Source organism: Oncorhynchus tshawytscha, unplaced genomic scaffold, assembly GCF_018296145.1.
Source record: "Oncorhynchus tshawytscha isolate Ot180627B unplaced genomic scaffold, Otsh_v2.0 Un_contig_8642_pilon_pilon, whole genome shotgun sequence".
In the NCBI taxonomy this organism is placed as follows: domain Eukaryota; kingdom Metazoa; phylum Chordata; class Actinopteri; order Salmoniformes; family Salmonidae; genus Oncorhynchus; species Oncorhynchus tshawytscha.
In genome coordinates, this window is record NW_024607235.1 from 535 (window position 1) to 20993 (window position 20459).

Sequence of the window (20459 nt, forward strand, 5' to 3'; positions counted from 1 at the left end):
ATCGAGTGCTGCTAGTGAAGTTATGTGGTGGTAGACCGACTGCTGCCGGGGGGACGGTTGGTGAGTTACGCAAGCTGCTAGGCAGGGGCGGTGGTGGTAGCCCAGACTGGCTGCAGGGGGAGCGGTGGTGTGACAGCATGCTGCTAGGAGGGCGGTGGATTGGTAGGGAGAAGGTGCTGCAAGGGGCAAGGTGATGGTACCGCTAGTTGCAGAGGGGCGGTGGATGGTGACTAGCTGCTAGGCTAGGGGGGACCGGTGTTAGTGAGAGGTCTCGCTGCTATTAGGGGGTCAGGTGGTGTGACGTAAGGATGCACGTGCAGCGGGCGGTATATAGAGTGAGAGGCGGCTGCAAGGGGCGGTGGTGTATGTGAAGAGGGTGCTGGCCAGAGGAGGGCGGTGGTGGTGGAGAGGTGCTGGCAGGGGCCGAGTGTAGTGAGAGGTGCATGAAGTGGGCTAGGTGGTGGTGAGAGGTGCTGCCGGGCGGTGGTGGTGACAGCTGCTGCAGGGGTGGTGGTGGTACCAGCTGCTGCAGGGAGGCGGTAGTGGTGAGAGGTGCTGCAGGGGCGGTAGTGGTGAGAGTGCTCCAGGGGCAGTGGTGGTGTGAGGTGCTGCAGGGGCGGTGGTGGTGAGAGGTGCTGCAGGGCGGTGGTGGTACCAGCTGCTGCAGGGCGTGGTAGTGAGGTGCTGCAGGGGCAGTGGTGGTGAGAAGACACAGGGGCGGTGGTGGTGACAGCTGCTCCAGGGAAGTGGGTGGTGACAGCTGCTGCAGGGCGGTGGTGGTTTGAGCTGCTGCAGGGCGGTGGTGGTGACAGCTGTGGCAGGAGTATTGAAGATGTTGACAACATTAAGTCTGACATTTTAAAATCGGAAATGTTCTCAACCTTTAATACACAAGTCTGCATTTCCTGCTGTACAGGAAATGTACTTCAACAACGGGGGTATGAAATTAACATCTATCAGCTGATAAAGACATAACCCTTTTTTCTAGCTACAGTTTTAGAATGTGGCTGTCCATCCACTCATGAGATATATAACGTTTTTAATCTAATGAAAGGTTAACCACTAAGGAACACACACAAACACAGTGTATTACCTGCTAGCAGGAGGAGAATCATCAGAGGCTTCATATCCATGTCCTTTTAGGTCTCTGTAGAGGTAAACCACACAACATCAATCACACATGAACCCCATTAAATCTTCCATTAACCGCTGTTGAAGGATGATGTCATTGACCAACATTAATTAGATATTAGTCCATATTACAAAATCATATGATGTTCATTCATGTTCATATTCAAAATTATCATTATCATCATCGTTATCATGATCATTATCGTTATAATTATTATCATTGTTATTATTGTTATTATCATTAACCCCATTATCATTGTTATCATTATTGTTATTGTCATGGATATATTATTATCATTATCATCATTATTATTATCATTATCAGGGTATATTATTATCATTATCATCATTATTATTATCTTTATCATCTTTATTAGGATATATTATTAGCATTATCATCATTATTATTATCATTATCATCTTTATTAGGATATTTTATTATCATCATTATTATTATCATTATCATCTTTATTAGGATATATTATTATCATTACCATCATTATTATTATCATTATCATCTTTATTAGGATATATTATTATCATTATCATCATATCTTTGCGTGAAATTATTTGTGTGTTACGTGTTTGTGCGCACTAGCCTAAGTGCACTACTTAGGCACCCTATTCCATATATACAGTACACTACTTAGGCACCCTATTCCATATATACAGTGCACTACTTAGGCACCCTATTCCCTATATACAGTATAGTGCACTACTTAGGCACCCTATTCCCCAAATACAGTATAGTGCACTACTTAGGCACCCTATTCCCTATATACAGTATAGTGCACTACTTAGGCACCCTATTCCCTATATAAAGTATAGTGCACTGCTTAGGCACCCTATTCCCTATATACAGTATAGTGCACTACTTAGGCACCCTATTCCTATATACAGTATAGTGCACTACTTAGGCACCCTATTCCCTATATAAAGTATAGTGCACTGCTTAGGCACCCTATTCCCTATATACAGTATAGTGCACTACTTAGGCACCCTATTCCCTATATACAGTATAGTGCACTACTTAGGCACCCTCTTCCCTATATACAGTATAGTGCACTACTTAGGCACCCTATTCCCTATATACAGTATAGTACACTGCTTAGGCACCCTATTCCCCATATACAGTATAGTGCACTGCTTAGGCACCCTATTCCCTATTCCCCATATACAGTATAGTGCACTGCTTAGGCACCCTATTCCCTATTCCCCATATACAGTATAGTGCACTACTTAGGCACCCTATTCCCTATTCCCCATATACAGTATAGTGCACTGCTTAGGTACCCTATTCCCTATTCCCCATATACAGTATAGTGCACTACTTAGGCACCCTATTCCCTATTCCCCATATACAGTATAGTGCACTGCTTAGGCACCCTATTCCCTATTCCCCATATACAGTATAGTGCACTACTTAGGCACCCTATTCCCTATTCCCCATATACAGTATAGTGCACTGCTTAGGTACCCTATTCCCTATATACAGTATAGTGCACTGCTTAGGTACCCTATTCCCTATATACAGTATAGTGCACTGCTTAGGTACCCTATTCCCCATATACAGTATAGTGCACTGCTTAGGTACCCTATTCCCTATATACAGTATAGTGCACTGCTTAGGTACCCTATTCCCTATATACAGTATAGTGCACTGCTTAGGTACCCTATTCCCTATATACAGTATAGTGCACTGCTTAGGTACCCTATTCCCTATATACAGTATAGTGCACTGCTTAGGTACCCTATTCCCCATATACAGTATAGTGCACTACTTAGGCACCCTATTCCATATATACAGTATAGTGCACTGCTTAGGTACCCTATTCCCCATATACAGTATAGTGCACTACTTAGGCACCCTATTCCATATATACAGTATAGTACACTACTTAGGCACCCTATTCCCTATATACAGTATAGTACACTGCTTAGGCACCCTATTCCCTATTCCCCATATACAGTATAGTGCACTACTTAGGTACCCTATTCCCTACATACAGTATAGTGCACTGCTTAGGCACCCTATTCCCATATACAGTATAGTGCACTACTTAGGCACCCTATTCCATATATACAGTACACTACTGAGGCACCCTATTCCCTATATAAAGTATAGTGCACTACTTAGGCACCCTATTCCCTATATACAGTATAGTGCACTACTTAGGCACCCTATTCCCTATATACAGTATAGTGCACTACTTAGGCACCCTATTCCCTATATACAGTATAGTGCACTACTTAGGCACCCTATTCCCTATATACATTATAGTGCACTACTTAGGCACCCTATTCCCCATATACAGTATAGTGCACTACTTAGGCACCCTATTCCCCATATACAGTATAGTGCACTACTTAGGCACCCTATTCCCTATATACAGTATAGTGCACTACTTAGGCACCCTATTCCCTATATACATTATAGTGCACTGCTTAGGCACCCTATTCCCTATATACATTATAGTACACTGCTTAGGCACCCTATTCCCTATATACAGTATAGTACACTGCTTAGGCACCCTATTCCCTATATACAGTATAGTACACTGCTTAGGCACCCTATTCCCTATATACAGTATAGTGCACTACTTAGGCACCCTATTCCCCATATACAGTATAGTGCACTACTTAGGCACCCTATTCCATATATACAGTACACTACTTAGGCACCCTATTCCCTATATACAGTGCACTACTTAGGCACCCTATTCCCTATATACAGTATAGTGCACTACTTAGGCACCCTATTCCCTATATACAGTATAGTGCACTACTTAGGCACCCTATTCCCTATATAAAGTATAGTACACTGCTTAGGCACCCTATTCACTATATACAGTATAGTGCACTACTTAGGCACCCTATTCCCTATATACAGTATAGTACACTGCTTAGGCACCCTATTCCCCATATACAGTATAGTGCATATATACAGTTTATTTTAATGTAACTTTTATTTAACTTGGTAAATCAGTTAAGAATTCATTCATATTTACAACGACGGCCTACACCAGCCAAACCGGGACGACCCTGGGCCTTGTTCGCCGCCCGGTGGGACTCCCAATCACGGCCGGTTGTCATACAGCCTGGATTCGAACCAGGGTGTCTGTAGTGACGCCTCAAGCTGCTGAGATGTAGTGCCTTAGACCACCGCGTCACTCAGGAGCCCAGAAGAAAAAAATAAGTGTTGCTAAGGTTACCAGTAATCAAGCATTTTTATTTTTTACAACATTATCAAACTATCAAAGACTGACTGGACGTTCCCCAAAGGTAGTTACTTTGACCAAAACAACGGTGGCCCTATCTAGTGCAAAAGTTCACACAATTCCTTCAACAAAAGTTATCCCCCTTTCCAGCCTTGTAATTACCAGACTAGCCAACAGTTCTTGTCAGCTTGTGAAGGACGACCCACCCACTGAAGGTGTAGAGAAAGCCTTTAAATGTGTAAATCCTAACCAGCCTCAAAACTCATTGATTCAGTGTGGTAGTTATCTTAAAGTCATTTATTCAGTGTGGTAATGTGTAATTATCTTAACAATGTTAAGTGGAAGTGAGTCCAACCCGTTTCTTTCTCCTGGGCCGACCACACCTCCCTTTCATCTCCATCTCTCTCTTTCTTTCTTTCTTTCTATCTCTCCATCTCGCTCTCTCCTTCTCTCTCTCTCTCCCTCTCTCCATCTCTCTCCATCTCTCTCCATCTCTCTCTCTCTTTCTCGCACTCTCTCTCCATATGTCTCTCTCCCTCTCTAAATTGTGAATCTGATTGGCCCTGGTGAAGCTACATCAACAATTCTGCACCGCTATAAAAAATATCCCGTCAAGCAATCACCTACATCTATGAGTTTACAGCTATAGCATCCCATTAATAACAGATGGCAACAGTTAACCTACATCTATGGGTTTATATCTATAGCATCCCATTAATAACAGATGGCAACAGTTAACCTACATCTATGGGTTTATATCTATAGCATCCCATTAATAACAGATGGCAACAGTTAACCTACATCTATGGGTTTATACCTATAGCATCCCGTTAATAACAGATGGCAACAGTTAACCTACATCTATGGGTTTATACCTATAGCATCCCGTTAATATCAGATGGCAACAGTTAACCTACATCTATGGGTTTATACCTATAGCATCCCATTAATAACAGATGGCAACAGTTAACCTACATCTATGGGTTTATACATATAGCATCCCATTAATAACAGATGGCAACAGTTAACCTACATCTATGGGTTTATACCTATAGCATCCCGTTAATATCAGATGGCAACAGTTAACCTACATCTATGGGTTTATACCTATAGCATCCCATTAATAACAGATGGCAACAGTTAACCTACATCTATGGGTTTATACCTATAGCATCCCATTAATAACAGATGGCAACAGTTAGCCTACATCTATGGGTTTATACCTATAGCATCCCATTAATAACAGATGGCAACAGTTAGCCTACATCTATGGGTTTATACCTATAGCATCCCATTAATAACAGATGTAGCTTTCAGTTGCATAGTTAGGTCTAAGACTACTAAGGTCTTGAAATAGGAAGAAAAATGTATATACAATTTGAACAAGCAATCATGACAATCAAATTCACCGAAGCTGCTTCTTACCTGAGAATATCAGAGACGTTGTGTCTGCTAGGACCTGTAGACTACTCAGATGAGAAAATATGCACAAACAACTTCTCCTCTCTTTCTGAGAACTAAAGATGAGCAACTCCTGGGCAGAGGGGGGTTTTGTACGATGGCGGAAAATTACACTTGGAATTTTTCTAACTTGCTGGACTCGTTTTTCGCCTGCCATTTACGAGCGTCAATCATGCTTTTCAAAAAAATGTATCCACCTACAAGACCCACAAAATGACAAACCAAAGTCAAAAAGTGACTCTTAAACTATCTCTTAACCACACCCTCAGTGTTATGATGTTTGTTCAAACCCAGCTGAAAACAAACAACGAATACAAAGTGAGGGATCAATCACATTTGTACACAGTCCCTCCATCAGGTACAAATGTCCTGGTACCCAACTCACTAACAACCGTCAGGTCCTAATGTCCTGGTACCCAACTCACTAACGACCATCAGGTCCTAATGACCTGGTACTCAGGGCTCTATTGTCCCTCCATCAGGTCCTAATGTCCTGGTACTCAGGGCTCTATTGTCCCTCCATCAGGTCCTAATGTCCTGGTACTCAGGGCTCTATTGTCCCTCCATCAGGTCCTAATGTCCTGGTACTCAGGGCTCTATTGTCCCTCCATCAGGTACAAATGTCCTGGTACCCAACACACTAATGACCATCAGGTCCTAATGTCCTGGTACCCAACTCACTAATGACCATCAGGTCCTAATGTCCTGGTACCCAACTCACTAACGACCATCAGGTCCTAATGTCCAGTTACCAAACTCACTAACGACCATCAGGTCCTAGAGTGTTGAAAACAGCAGGTCTGGGACAGGTAGCACGTCCGGTGAACAGGTCAGGATTCCATAGCCTCAGGCAGAACAGTTGAAACTGGAGTAGCACAAGGAGTCATCATGCCAGGTAGTCCTGAGGCATGGTCCTAGCGCTCAGGTCCTCCGAGAGAGAGAAAGAAAGAGAGAAAGAGAGAGAATTAGAGAGAGCATACATACATTTACACAGGACACCGGATAAGACAGGAGAAGTACTCCAGATATAACAAACTGACAATAGCCCCCTGAAACATAAACTACTTCAGCATAAATCCTGGAGGCTGAGACAGGAGGGGTCAGGAGACACTGTGGCCCCATCTGATGATACCCCCGGACAGGGCCAAACAGGAAGGATATAACCCCACACCACTAGAGGGATATCTTCAACCACCAACTTACCATCCTGAGACAAGGCCGAGTATAGCCCACAAAGATCTCCGCCACGGCACAACCCAAAAGGGCGCGCCAACCCAGACAGGAAGATCACGTCAGTGACTCAACCTACTCAAGTGACGCACCCCTCCTAAGGACGGCATGGAAGAGCACCAGTAAGCCAGTGACTCAGCCCCTGTAATAGGGTTAGAGGCAGAGAATCCCAGTGGAAAGAGGTGAACCGGCCAGGCAGAGACAGCAAGGGCGGTTCGTTGCTCCAGAGCCTTTCCGTTCACCTTCCCACTCCTGGGCCAGACTACACTCAATCATATGACCCACTGAAGAGATGAGTCTTCGGTAAAGACGTAAAGGTTGAGACCGAGTTTGCGTCGCTCACATGGGTAGGCAGACCATTCCATAAAAATGGAGCTCTATAGGAGAAAGCCCTGCCTGCATCTGCTGGCTTAGAAATTCTAGGGACAATTAGGAGGCCTGCGTCTTGTGACCATAGCATACGTGTAGGTATGTACGGCAGGACCAAATCAGAGAGATAGGTAGGTCCTAATGGTCCATCAGGTCCGCCTAATGGTCCGTAGGTCCGTCAGGTCCTAATGTCAAGGTACCCAACTAACTAACAACCGTCAGGTCCTAATGTCCTAGTACCCAACTCACTAACGACCATCAGGTCCTAATGTCATGGTACCAAACTCACTAACGACAGTCAGGTCCTAATGTCCTGGTGGTGTCCCTCAGGTCCTAATGTCATGGTACCAAACTCACTAACGACAGTCAGGTCCTAATGTCCTGGTACTCAGGACTCTATTGTCCCTCCATTAGGTCCTAATGTCATGGTACCCAACTCACTAATGACCATCAGGTCCTAATGTCCTGGTACCCAACTGACTAATGACCATCAGGTCCTAATGTCCTAGTACCCAACCCACTAATGACCATCATGTCCTAATGTCCTGGTCCCCAGGGCTCTATTGTCCCTCCATCAGGTCCTAATGTCCTGGTACCCAGGGCTCTATTGTCCCACCATCAGGTCCTAATGTCCTGGTACCCAGGGCTCTATTGTACCTCCAGGTCATGTCCTGGTACCCAACTCACTAATGTCCTGGTACCCAGGGCTCTATTGTCCCTCCATCAGGTCCTAATGTCCTGGTACCCAGGGCTCTATTGTCCCTCCATCAGGTCCTAATAGTCTGGTACTCAGGGCTCGATTGTCCCTCCATCAGGTCCTAATGGTCTGGTACTCAGGGCTTTATTGTCCCTCCATCAGGTCCTAATGTCCTGGTATCCAACTCACTAACGACCATCAGGTCCAACTGTCCAGGTACCCAACTCAGTAATGACCATAAGGTCCTAATGTCCTGATACCCAGGGCTCTATTGTCCCTCCATCAGGTCCTAATGTCCGGGTACCCAGGGCTCTATTGTCCCTCCATCAGGTCCTAATGTCCTGGTACCCAGGGCTCTATTGTCCCTACATCAGGTCCTAATGGTCTGGTACTGAGGGCTTTATTGTCCCTCCATCAGGTCCTAATGTCCTGGTACCCAGGGCTCTATTGTCCCTCCATCAGGTCCTAATGTCCTGGTACTCAGGGCTCTATTGTCCCTCCATCAGGTCCTAATGTCCTGGTACCCAGGGCTCTATTGTCCCTCCATCAGGTCCTAATGTCCTGGTACTCAGGGCTCTATTGTCCCTCCATCAGGTCCTAATGTCCTGGTACCCAGGGCTCTATTGTCCTTCCATCAGGTCCTAATGTCCTGGTACCCAGGGCTCTATTGTCCTTCCATCAGGTCCTAATGTCCTGGTACTCAGGGCTCTATTGTCCCTCCATCAGGTCCAATGTCCTGGTACTCAACTCACTAACAAACAATGTCTGGTACTCAGGGCTGTATTGTCCCTCCATCAGGTCCTAATGTCCTGGTACTCATGGCTCTATTATCCCTCCATCAGGTCCTAATGTCCTGGTACTCAACTCACTACTGACCATCAGGTCCTAATGGTCTGGTACCCAGGGCGCTATTGTCCCTCCATCAGGTCCTAATGGTCTGGTACTCAGGGCTCTATTGTCCCTCCATCAGGTCCTAATGGTCTGGTACTCATGGCTCTATTGTCCCTCCATCAGGTCCTAATGGTCTGGTACTCATGGCTCTATTGTCCCTCCATCAGGTCCTAATGTCCTGGTATCCAACTCACTAACGACCATCAGGTCCAACTGTCCAGGTACCCAACTCAGTAATGACCATCAGGTCCTAATGTCCTGATACCCAGGGCTCTATTGTCCTTGCATCAGGTCCTAATGTCCTGGTACCCAGGGCTCTATTGTCCCTCCATTAGGTCCTAATGTCCTGGTATCCAACTCACTAACGACCATCACGTCCTAATGTCCTGGTACCCAACTCAGTAATGACCATCAGGTCCTAATGTCTTGGTACCCAGGGCTCTATTGTCCCTCCATCAGGTCCTAATGTCCTGGTACCCAGGGCTCTATTGTCCTCCATCAGGTCCTAATGTCCTGGTACCAGGGCTCTATTGTCCCTCCATCAGGTCCAATAGTCCTGGTACTCAACTCACTAACAAACAATGGTCTGGTACTCAGGGCTGTATTGTCCCTCCATCAGGTCCTAATGGTCTGGTACTCATGGCTCTATTGTCCCTCCATCAGTTCCTAATGTCCTGGAAATCAGGGCTCTATTGTCCTTCCATCAGGTCCTAATGTCCTGGTACCCAGGGCTCTATTGTCCCTCCATTAGGTCCTAATGTCCTGGTACCCAACTCAGTAATGACCATCAGGTCCTAATGTCTTGGTACCCAGGGCTCTATTGTCCCTCCATCAGGTCCTATAGTCCTGGTACTCAACTCACTGACGACCATCAGGTCCTAATGGTCTGGTACCCAGGGCTCTATTGTCCCTCCATCAGGTCCTAATGGTCTGGTCCTCAGGGCTCTATTGTCCCTCCATCAGGTCCTAATGTCCTGGTACCCAGGGCTCTATTGTCCCTCCATCAGGTCCTAATGTCCTGGTACCCAGGGCTCTATTGTCCCTCCATCAGATCCTAATGTCCTGGTACTCAGGGCTCTATTGTCCCTCCATCAGGTCCTAATGTCCTGGTACCCAGGGCTCTATTGTCCTTCCATCAGGTTCTAATGTCCTGGTACTCAGGGCTCTATTGTCCTCCATCAGGTCCAATAGTCCTGGTACTCAACTCACTAACAAACAATGGTCTGGTACTCAGGGCTGTATTGTCCCTCCATCAGGTCCTAATGGTCTGGTACTCATGGCTCTATTGTCCCTCCATCAGGTCCTAATGGTCTGGTACTCATGGCTCTATTGTCCCTCCATCAGGTCCTAATGTCCTGGTATCCAACTCACTAACGACCGGGGCCCTAATGTCCTGGTACCCAACTCAGTAATGACCATCAGGTCCTAATGTCTTGGTACCCAGGGCTCTATTGTCCCTCCATCAGGTCCTATAGTCCTGGTACTCAACTCACTGACGACCATCAGGTCCTAATGGTCTGGTACCCAGGGCTCTAATGTCCCTCCATCAGGTCCTAATGGTCTGGTCCTCAGGGCTCTATTGTCCCTCCATCAGGTCCTAATGTCCTGGTACCCAGGGCTCTATTGTCCCTCCATCAGGTCCTAATGTCCTGGTACCCAGGGCTCTATTGTCCCTCCATCAGGTCCTAATGTCCTGGTACCCAGGGCTCTATTGTCCCTCCATCAGGTCCTAATAGTCTGGTACTCAGGGCTCGATTGTCCCTCCATTAGGTCCTAATGGTCTGGTACCAGGGCACAGGATTGCATCAGGTCCTAATGGTCTGGTACTGAGGGCTTTATTGTCCCTCCATCAGGTCCTAATGTCCTGGTACCCAGGGCTCTATTGTCCCTCCATCAGGTCCCAATGTCCTGGTACCCAGGGCTCTATTGTCCCTCCATCAGGTCCTAATGTCCTGGTACTCAGGGCTCTATTGTCCCTCCATCAGGTCCTAATGTCCTGGTACCCAGGGCTCTATTGTCCCTCCATCAGATCCTAATGTCCTGGTACTCAGGGCTCTATTGTCCCTCCATCAGGTCCTAATGTCCTGGTACCAGGGCTCTATTGTCCTTCCATCAGGTCCTAATGTCCTGGTACTCAGGGCTCTATTGTCCCTCCATCAGGTCCTAATGGTCTGGTACTCAGGGCTCTATTGTCCCTCCATCAGGTCCTAATGATCTGGTACTCAGGCCTGGTACCCAACTCACTAACGACCATCAGGTCCTAATGGTCTGGTACTGAGGGCTTTATTGTCCTTCCATCAGGTCCTAATGTCCTGGTATCCAACTCACTAACGACCATCACGTCCAACTGTCCTGGTACCCAACTCAGTAATGACCATCAGGTCCTAATGTCCTGGTACCCAGGGCTCTATTGTCCCTCCATCAGGTCCAATAGTCCTGGTACTCAACTCACTAACAAACAATGGTCTGGTACTCAGGGCTGTATTGTCCTCCATCAGGTCCTAATGGTCTGGTACTCATGGCTCTATTGTCCCCTATCAGTTCCTAATGTCCTGGAAATCAGGGCTCTATTGTCCTTCCATCAGGTCCTAATGTCCTGGTACCCAACTCAGTAATGACCATCAGGTCCTAATGTCTTGGTACCCAGGGCTCTATTGTCCCTCCATCAGGTCCTATAGTCCTGGTACTCAACTCACTGACGACCATCAGGTCCTAATGGTCTGGTACCCAGGGCTCTATTGTCCCTCCATCAGGTCCTAATGTACTGGTACTCAGGGCTCTATTATCCCTCCATCAGGTCCTAAGGCCCTGGTACCAAACCCACTAACGACCGTCAGGTCAAAATGTCCTGGTACTCAGGGTAATCAGGGCTCTATTGTCCCTCCATCAGGTCCTAATGTACTGGTACTCAGGGCTCTATTATCCCTCCATCAGGTCCTAAGGCCCTCGTACCAAACCCACTAACGACCGTCAGGTCAAAATGTCCTGGTACTCAGGGTAATCGGGGCTCTATTGTCCCTCCATCAGGTCCTAATGTCCTGGTACCCAGGGCTCTATTGTCCTTCCATCAGGTCCTAATGTCCTGGTACCCAACTCAGTAATGACCATCAGGTCCTAATGTCTTGGTACTCAGGGCTCTATTATCCCTCCATCAGGTCCTAATGGTCTGGTACTCAGGGCTCTATTGTCCCTCCATCAGGTCCTAATGATCTGGTACTCAGGCCTGGTACCCAACTCACTCACGACCATCAGGTCCTAATGGTCTGGTACTGAGGGCTTTATTGTCCTTCCATCAGGTCCTAATGTCCTGGTATCCAACTCACTAACGACCATCAGGTCCAACTGTCCTGGTACCCAACTCAGTAATGACCATCAGGTCCTAATGTCCTGGTACCCAGTGCTCTATTGTCCCTCCATCAGGTCCAAGTCCTGGTACTCAACTCACTAACAAACAATGGTCTGGTACTCAGGGCTGTATTGTCCCTCCATCAGGTCCTAATGGTCTGGTACTCATGGCTCTATTGTCCCTATATCAGTTCCTAATGTCCTGGAAATCAGGGCTCTATTGTCCTTCCATCAGGTCCTAATGTCCTGGTACCCAACTCAGTAATGACCATCAGGTCCTAATGTCTTGGTACCCAGGGCTCTATTGTCCCTCCATCAGGTCCTATAGTCCTGGTACTCAACTCACTGACGACCATCAGGTCCTAATGGTCTGGTACCAGGGCTCTATTGTCCCTCCATCAGGTCCTAATGTACTGGTACTCAGGGTAATCAGGGCTCTATTGTCCATCCATCAGGTCCTAATGTCCTGGTACCCAGGGCTCTATTGTCCCTCCATCAGGTCCTAATAGTCTGGTACTCAGGGCTCTATTATCCCTCCATCAGGTCCTAATGGTCTGGTACTCAGGGCTCTATTATCCCTCCTTCAGGTCCTAAGGCCCTCGTACCAAACCCACTAACGACCGTCAGGTCAAAATGTCCTGGTACTCAGGGTAATCAGGGCTCTATTGTCCATCCATCAGGTCCTAATGTCCTGGTACCCAGGGCTCTATTGTCGCTACATCAGGTTCTAATGTCCTGGTACCCAGGGCTCTATTGTCCCTCCATCAGGTCCTAATGTACTGGTACTCCGGGCTCTATTATCCCTCCATCAGGTCCTAATGTCCTGGTACCCAACTCACTAATGACAGTCAGGTCCTAATGTCCTGGTACCCAACTCACTAACAACACCGTCAGGACCTAATGGTCTCGTACTCAGGGCTCTATTGTCCCTCCATCAGGTCCTAATCTCATGGTACCCAACTGGCTCTATTGTCCCTCCATCATGTCCTAAGGCCCTCGTACCAAACCCACTAACGACCCTCAGGTCAAAATGTCCTGGTACTCAGGGCTCTATTGTCCCTACATCAGGTCCTAATGTCCTGGTAATCAGGGCTCTATTGTCCCTCCATCAGTTCCTAATGTCCTGGTATCCAACTCACTTACGACCATCAGGTCAAAATGTCCTGGTACTCAGGGCTCTATTGTCCCTACGTCAGGTCCTAATTTCCTGGTACTCAGGGCTGTATTGTCCCTCCATCAGGTTCTAATGGTCTGGTACCCAGCGCTCTATTGTCCCCCCATCAGGTCCTAATGGCCTGGTACTCAGGGCTCTATTGTCCCTCCATCAGGTCCTAATGTCATGGTACTCAGGGCTCTATTGTCCCTCCATCAGGTCCTAATGTCATGGTACCCAACACACTAATGACCGTCAGGTCCTAATGTCATGGTACCCATGGCTATATTGTCACTCCATCAGGTCCTAATGTCCTGGTACTCAGGGCTCTGTTGTCCCTCCATCAGGTCCTAATGTCCTGGTACTCATGGCTCTATTATCCCTCCATCAGGTCCTAATGTCCTGGTACTCAACTCACTGACGACCATCAGGTCCTAATGGTCTGGTACCCAGGGCGCTATTGTCCCTCCATCAGGTCCTAATGGTCTGGTACTCAGGGCTGTATTGTCCCTCCATCAGGTCCTAATGGTCTGGTACTCATGGCTCTATTGTCCCTCCATCAGGTCCTAATGGTCTGGTACTCATGGCTCTATTGTCCCTCCATCAGGTCCTAATGTCCTGGTATCCAACTCACTAACGACCATCAGGTCCAACTGTCCAGGTACCCAACTCAGTAATGACCATCAGGTCCTAATGTCCTGATACCCAGGGCTCTATTGTCCTTTTCATCAGGTCCCAATGTCCTGGTACCCAGGGCTCTATTGTCCCTCCATTAGGTCCTAATGTCCTGGTATCCAACTCACTAACGACCATCACGTCCTAATGTCCTGGTACCCAACTCAGTAATGACCATCAGGTCCTAATGTCTTGGTACCCAGGGCTCTATTGTCCCTCCATCAGGTCCTAATGTCCTGGTACCCAGGGCTCTATTGTCCTTCCATCAGGTCCTAATGTCCTGGTACTCAGGGCTCTATTGTCCCTCCATCAGGTCCAATAGTCCTGGTACTCAACTCACTAACAAACAATGGTCTGGTACTCATGGCTCTATTGTCCCTCCATCAGGTCCTAATGGTCTGGTACTCATGGCTCTATTGTCCCTACATCAGTTCCTAATGTCCTGGAAATCAGGGCTCTATTGTCCTTCCATCAGGTCCTAATGTCCTGGTACCCAGGGCTCTATTGTCCCTCCATTAGGTCCTAATGTCCTGGTACCCAACTCAGTAATGACCATCAGGTCCTAATGTCTTGGTACCCAGGGCTCTATTGTCCCTCCATCAGGTCCTATAGTCCTGGTACTCAACTCACTGACGACCATCAGGTCCTAATGGTCTGGTACCCAGGGCTCTATTGTCCCTCCATCAGGTCCTAATGGTCTGGTCCTCAGGGCTCTATTGTCCCTCCATCAGGTCCCTAATGTCCTGGTACCCAGGGCTCTATTGTCCCTCCATCAGGTCCTAATGTCCTGGTACCCAGGGCTCTATTGTCCCTCCATCAGATCCTAATGTCCTGGTACTCAGGGCTCATTGTCCCTCCATCAGGTCCTAATGTCCTGGTACCCAGGGCTCTATTGTCCTTCCATCAGGTCCTAATGTCCTGGTACTCAGGGCTCTATTGTCCCTCCATCAGGTCCAATAGTCCTGGTACTCAACTCACTAACAAACAATGGTCTGGTACTCAGGGCTGTATTGTCCCTCCATCAGGTCCTAATGGTCTGGTACTCATGGCTCTATTGTCCCTCCATCAGGTCCTAATGGTCTGGTACTCATGGCTCTATTGTCCCTCCATCAGGTCCTAATGTCCTGGTATCCAACTCACTAGGACCATCACGCCCTAATGTCCTGGTACCCAACTCAGTAATGACCATCAGGTCCCTAATGTCTTGGTACCCAGGGCTCTATTGTCCCTCCATCAGGTCCTATAGTCCTGGTACTCAACTCACTGACGACCATCAGGTCCTAATGGTCTGGTACCCAGGGCTCTAATGTCCCTCCATCAGGTCCTAATGGTCTGGTCCTCAGGGCTCTATTGTCCCTCCATCAGGTCCTAATGTCCTGGTACCCAGGGCTCTATTGTCCCTCCATCAGGTCCTAATGTCCTGGTACCCAGGGCTCTATTGTCCCTCCATCAGGTCCTAATGTCCTGGTACCCAGGGCTCTATTGTCCCTCCATCAGGTCCTAATAGTCTGGTACTCAGGGCTCGATTGTCCCTCCATTAGGTCCTAATGGTCTGGTACTCAGGGCACGATTGTCCCTCCATCAGGTCCTAATGGTCTGGTACTGAGGGCTTTATTGTCCCTCCATCAGGTCCTAATGTCCTGGTACCCAGGGCTCTATTGTCCCTCCATCAGGTCCTAATGTCCTGGTACCCAGGGCTCTATTGTCCCTCCATCAGGTCCTAATGTCCTGGTACTCAGGGCTCTATTGTCCCTCCATCAGGTCTAATGTCCTGGTACTGGGGCTCTATTGTCCCTCCATCAGATCCTAATGTCCTGGTACTCAGGGCTCTATTGTCCCTCCATCAGGTCCTAATGTCCTGGTACCAGGGCTCTATTGTCCTTCCATCAGGTCCTAATGTCCTGGTACTCAGGGCTCTATTGTCCCTCCATCAGGTCCTAATGGTCTGGTACTCAGGGCTCTATTGTCCCTCCATCAGGTCCTAATGATCTGGTACTCAGGCCTGGTACCCAACTCACTAACGACCATCAGGTCCTAATGGTCTGGTACTGAGGGCTTTATTGTCCTTCCATCAGGTCCTAATGTCCTGGTATCCAACTCACTAACGACCATCACGCCCAACTGTCCTGGTACCCAACTCAGTAATGACCATCAGGTCCTAATGTCCTGGTACCCAGGGGCTCTATTGTCCCTCCATCAGGTCCAATAGTCCTGGTACTCAACTCACTAACAAACAATGGTCTGGTACTCAGGGCTCTATTGTCCCTCCATCAGGTCCTAATGGTCCTGGTACTCATGGCTCTATTGTCCCTATATCAGTTCCTAATGTCCTGGAAATCAGGGCTCTATTGTCCTTCCATCAGGTCCTAATGTCCTGGTACCCAACTCAGTAATGACCATCAGGTCCTAATGTCTTGGTACCCAGGGCTCTATTGTCCCTCCATCAGGTCCTATAGTCCTGGTACTCAACTCACTGACGACCATCAGGTCCTAATGGTCTGGTACCCAGGGCTCTATTGTCCCTCCATCAGGTCCTAATGTACTGGTACTCGGGGCTCTATTATCCCTCCATCAGGTCCTAATGTCCTGGTACCCAACTCACTAATGACAGTCAGGTCCTAATGTCCTGGTACCCAACTCACTAACGACCGTCAGGACCTAATGGTCTCGTACTCAGGGCTCTATTGTCCCTCCATCAGGTCCTAATCTCATGGTACCCAACTGGCTCTATTGTCCCTCCATCATGTCCTAAGGCCCTCGTACCAAACCCACTAACGACCCTCAGGTCAAAATGTCCTGGTACTCAGGGCTCTATTGTCCCTACATCAGGTCCTAATGTCCTGGTAATCAGGGCTCTATTGTCCCTCCATCAGTTCCTAATGTCCTGGTACCCAACTCACTTAACGACCATCAGGTCAAAATGTCCTGGTACTCAGGGCTCTATTGTCCCTACATCAGGTCCTAATGTCCTGGTACTCAGGGCTGTATTGTCCCTCCATCAGGTTGTAATGGTCTGGTACCCAGCGCTCTATTGTCCCCATCAGGTCCTAATGGCCTGGTACTCAGGGCTCTATTGTCCCTCCATCAGGTCCTAATGTCATGGTACTCAGGGCTCTATTGTCCCTCCATCAGGTCCTAATGTCATGGTACCCAACACACTAATGACCGTCAGGTCCCTAATGTCATGGTACCCATGGCTATATTGTCACTCCATCAGGTCCTAATGTCCTGGTACTCAGGGCTCTGTTGTCCCTCCATCAGGTCCTAATGTCCTGGTACTCAGGGCTCTGTTGTCCCTCCATCAGGTCCTAATGTCCTGGTACCCAACCCACTAATGGCCGTCAGGTCCTAATGTCCTGGTACTCAGGGCTATAACAGAACATGGCCAAGATGTTCAAATGTTCATAAATGACCAGCATGGTCGAATAATAATAAGGCAGAACAGTTGAAACTGGAGCAGCAGCTCGGCCAGGTGGACTGGGGACAGCAAGGAGTCATCATGTCAGGTAGTCCTGGGGCATGGTCCTAGGGCTGAGGTCAGTTGAAACTGGAGCAGCAGCACGGCCAGGTGGACTGGGGACAGCAAGGAGTCATCATGTCAGGTAGTCCTGGGGCATGGTCCTAGGGCTCAGGTCCTCCGAGAGAGAGAAAAAGAGAATTAGAGAACGCACACTTAGATTCACACAGGACACCAAATAGGACAGGAGAAGTACTCCAGATATAACAAACTGACCCTAGCCCCCCGACACATAAACTACTGCAGCATAAATACTGGAGGCTGAGACAGGAGGGGTCAGGAGACACTGTGGCCCCATCCGAGGACATCCCCGGACAGGGCCAAACAGGAAGGATATAACCCCACCCACTTTGCCAAAGCACAGCCCCACACCACTAGAGGGATATCTTCAACCACCAACTTACCATCCTGAGACAAGGCTGAGTATAGCCCTCAAAGATCTCCGCAGAGACAGCAAGGGCGGTTCGTTGCTCCAGAGCCTTTCCGTTCACCTTCCCACTCCTGGGCCAGACTACACTCATATGACCCACTGAAGAGATGAGTCTTCAGTAAAGACTTAAAGGTTGAGACCGAGTTTGCGTCTCTGACATGGGTAGGCAGACCGTTCCATAAAAATGGAGCTCTATAGGAGAAAGACCTGCCTCCAGCTGTTTGCTTAGAAATTCTAGGGACAATTAGGAGGCCTGCGTCTTGTGACCGTAGCGTACGTGTAGGTATGTACGGCAGGACCAAATCAGAGAGATAGGTAGGTCCTAATGGTCCGTCAGGTCCGCCTAATGGTCCGTAGGTCCGTCAGATCCTAATGTCAAGGTACCCAACTAACTAACAACCCTCAGGTCCTAATGTCCTGGTACACAGGGCTCTATTGTCCCTCCATTAGGTCCTAATGTCCTCGTACACAACTCACTAACAACTGTCAGGTCCTCATGTCATGGTACCCAACTAACTAACAACCGTCAGGTCCTAATGTCCTGGTACTCAGGGCTCTATTGTCCCTCCATCAGATCCTAATGTCCTAGTATCCAACTCACTAACGACCGTCAGGTCCTAATGTCCTGGTACCCAACCCACTAACGACCGTCAGGTCCTAATGTCCTGGTACTCAGGGCTCTATTGTCCCTCCATCAGGTCCTAATGGTCTGGTACCCATGGCTCTCCCAATTGTCCCTCAAACAGGTCCTAATGTCCTGGTACCCAACTCACTAACGACCATCAGGTCCTAATGTCCTGGTACCCAGGGCCCTATTGTCCCTCCATCAGTTCCTCATGTCATGGTACCCAACTCACTAACGACCATCAGGTCTAATGTCCTGGTAAGGGCCCTATTGTCCCTCAATCAGGTCCTAATGTCCTGGTACCCAGGGCCCTATTGTCCCTCAAACAGGTCCTCATTGTCTGGTACCCTCCATCAGTTCTCATGTCATGGTACCCAACTCACTAACGACCATCAGGTCCTAATGTCCTGGTACCAAACTCACTAACAACAGTCAAGTCTTAATTGTTTGGTACTCAGGGCTCTATTGTCACTCTGTCAGGTCCTAATGGTCTGGTAGTCAGGGCTCTATTGTCCCTCCATCAGGTCCTAATGTCCTGGTACCCAACTCATTGACGACCATCAGGTCCTAATATCCTGGTACCCAACTCACTAACGACCATCAGGTCCTAATGTCCTGGTACCCAGGGCTCTCACAGTTGGACGTTCTGCCAATTTCTCTAAAACAATTTCCGAAGCGGCTTATGGTCGAGAAATGAACATTCAATTATCTGGCAACAGCTCTGGTGGACATTCCTGCAGTCAGCATGAATGGTAGTAGACTCGCGCTTGTGGGTCTACTAGTCTGGTCTGAAAGGTATCAGCATGTAAGAAACCAACTGACCTGTTCTAGAATCCTTATGTGACAGGAAGATACCAACCGAACTGTTCTAGAATTCTCATGTGACAGTAAGAAACCAACGGACCTGTTCTAGAATCCTCTTAACAACACAAACAGTCAGGGCCTAACCTTACCCATAAACACACGGCATCTATTCCCAGTAACCCAGAGGCACATACTTCCCACAAAACCATCTCAGAACTGCTCACATCCTGTTTAGCCACCTTGTTGGGCGGAACAAACGATTAACAGCATTCCCAAAGCTGTTCTCATCCTCCCACCACCTCATGGACTCCACCCCTCCCCCTCCCTCTCTTTCCACTCCTTCCACCCCTCCCTCCCTCCTGCTCTTTCCACTCCCTCCCTCCCTCCCTCCCACCCACCCCTACCTCCCTTCCTACCCCTCCTTACACCACCCCTCCCTCCTTACACCATCCCTCCCTCCCTCTCCCTCCCTCCTTCCACCACCCTTCCCCCTCCCACCATCCTCCCTCCCTCTCCCTCCCTCCTTCCACCACCCCCCCCTCCTTACACCATCCCTCCCTCCCTCTCCCTCCCTCCTTCCACCACCCCTCCCTCCCTCCCCCCTCCTCCTTACACCATCCCTCCCTCTCCCTCCCTCCCTCTCCCTCCCTCCTTCCACCACCCCTCCCTCCCTCCCTCCCTCCCTCCCTCCCCTCCCTCCCTCCTTCCACCACCCGTCCCTCCCCACTCCTGGGTGTGTCTGTGTCTTTGTCTGTGTGTTACTCAAGGGAGGGGAGTTTGCTGACGTTGTTGGAAACTCTGATGAGCATTCGAGCTGCATTCAGATGCTCCCTCTCTTCACATGGATCTGAAATCAACCAATCAAAACATCAATACATAAATCAACCAATATATCAACCAGTCAATACAATCA

General features: G+C 48.4%; 1 long non-coding RNA gene across 1 annotated transcript; it reads right to left on the bottom strand.

Moving 5' to 3' along the window:
- Window positions 1–746: 746 nt before the first annotated feature.
- On the bottom strand, window positions 747–5877 carry LOC121842413. The gene is made up of 3 exons (XR_006081097.1): window positions 5775–5877; window positions 1094–1147; window positions 747–812 (listed from the first exon to the last, which is right to left on the bottom strand). It is a non-coding gene; the product is annotated as an uncharacterized LOC121842413 (long non-coding RNA).
- Window positions 5878–20459: the final 14582 nt, after the last annotated feature.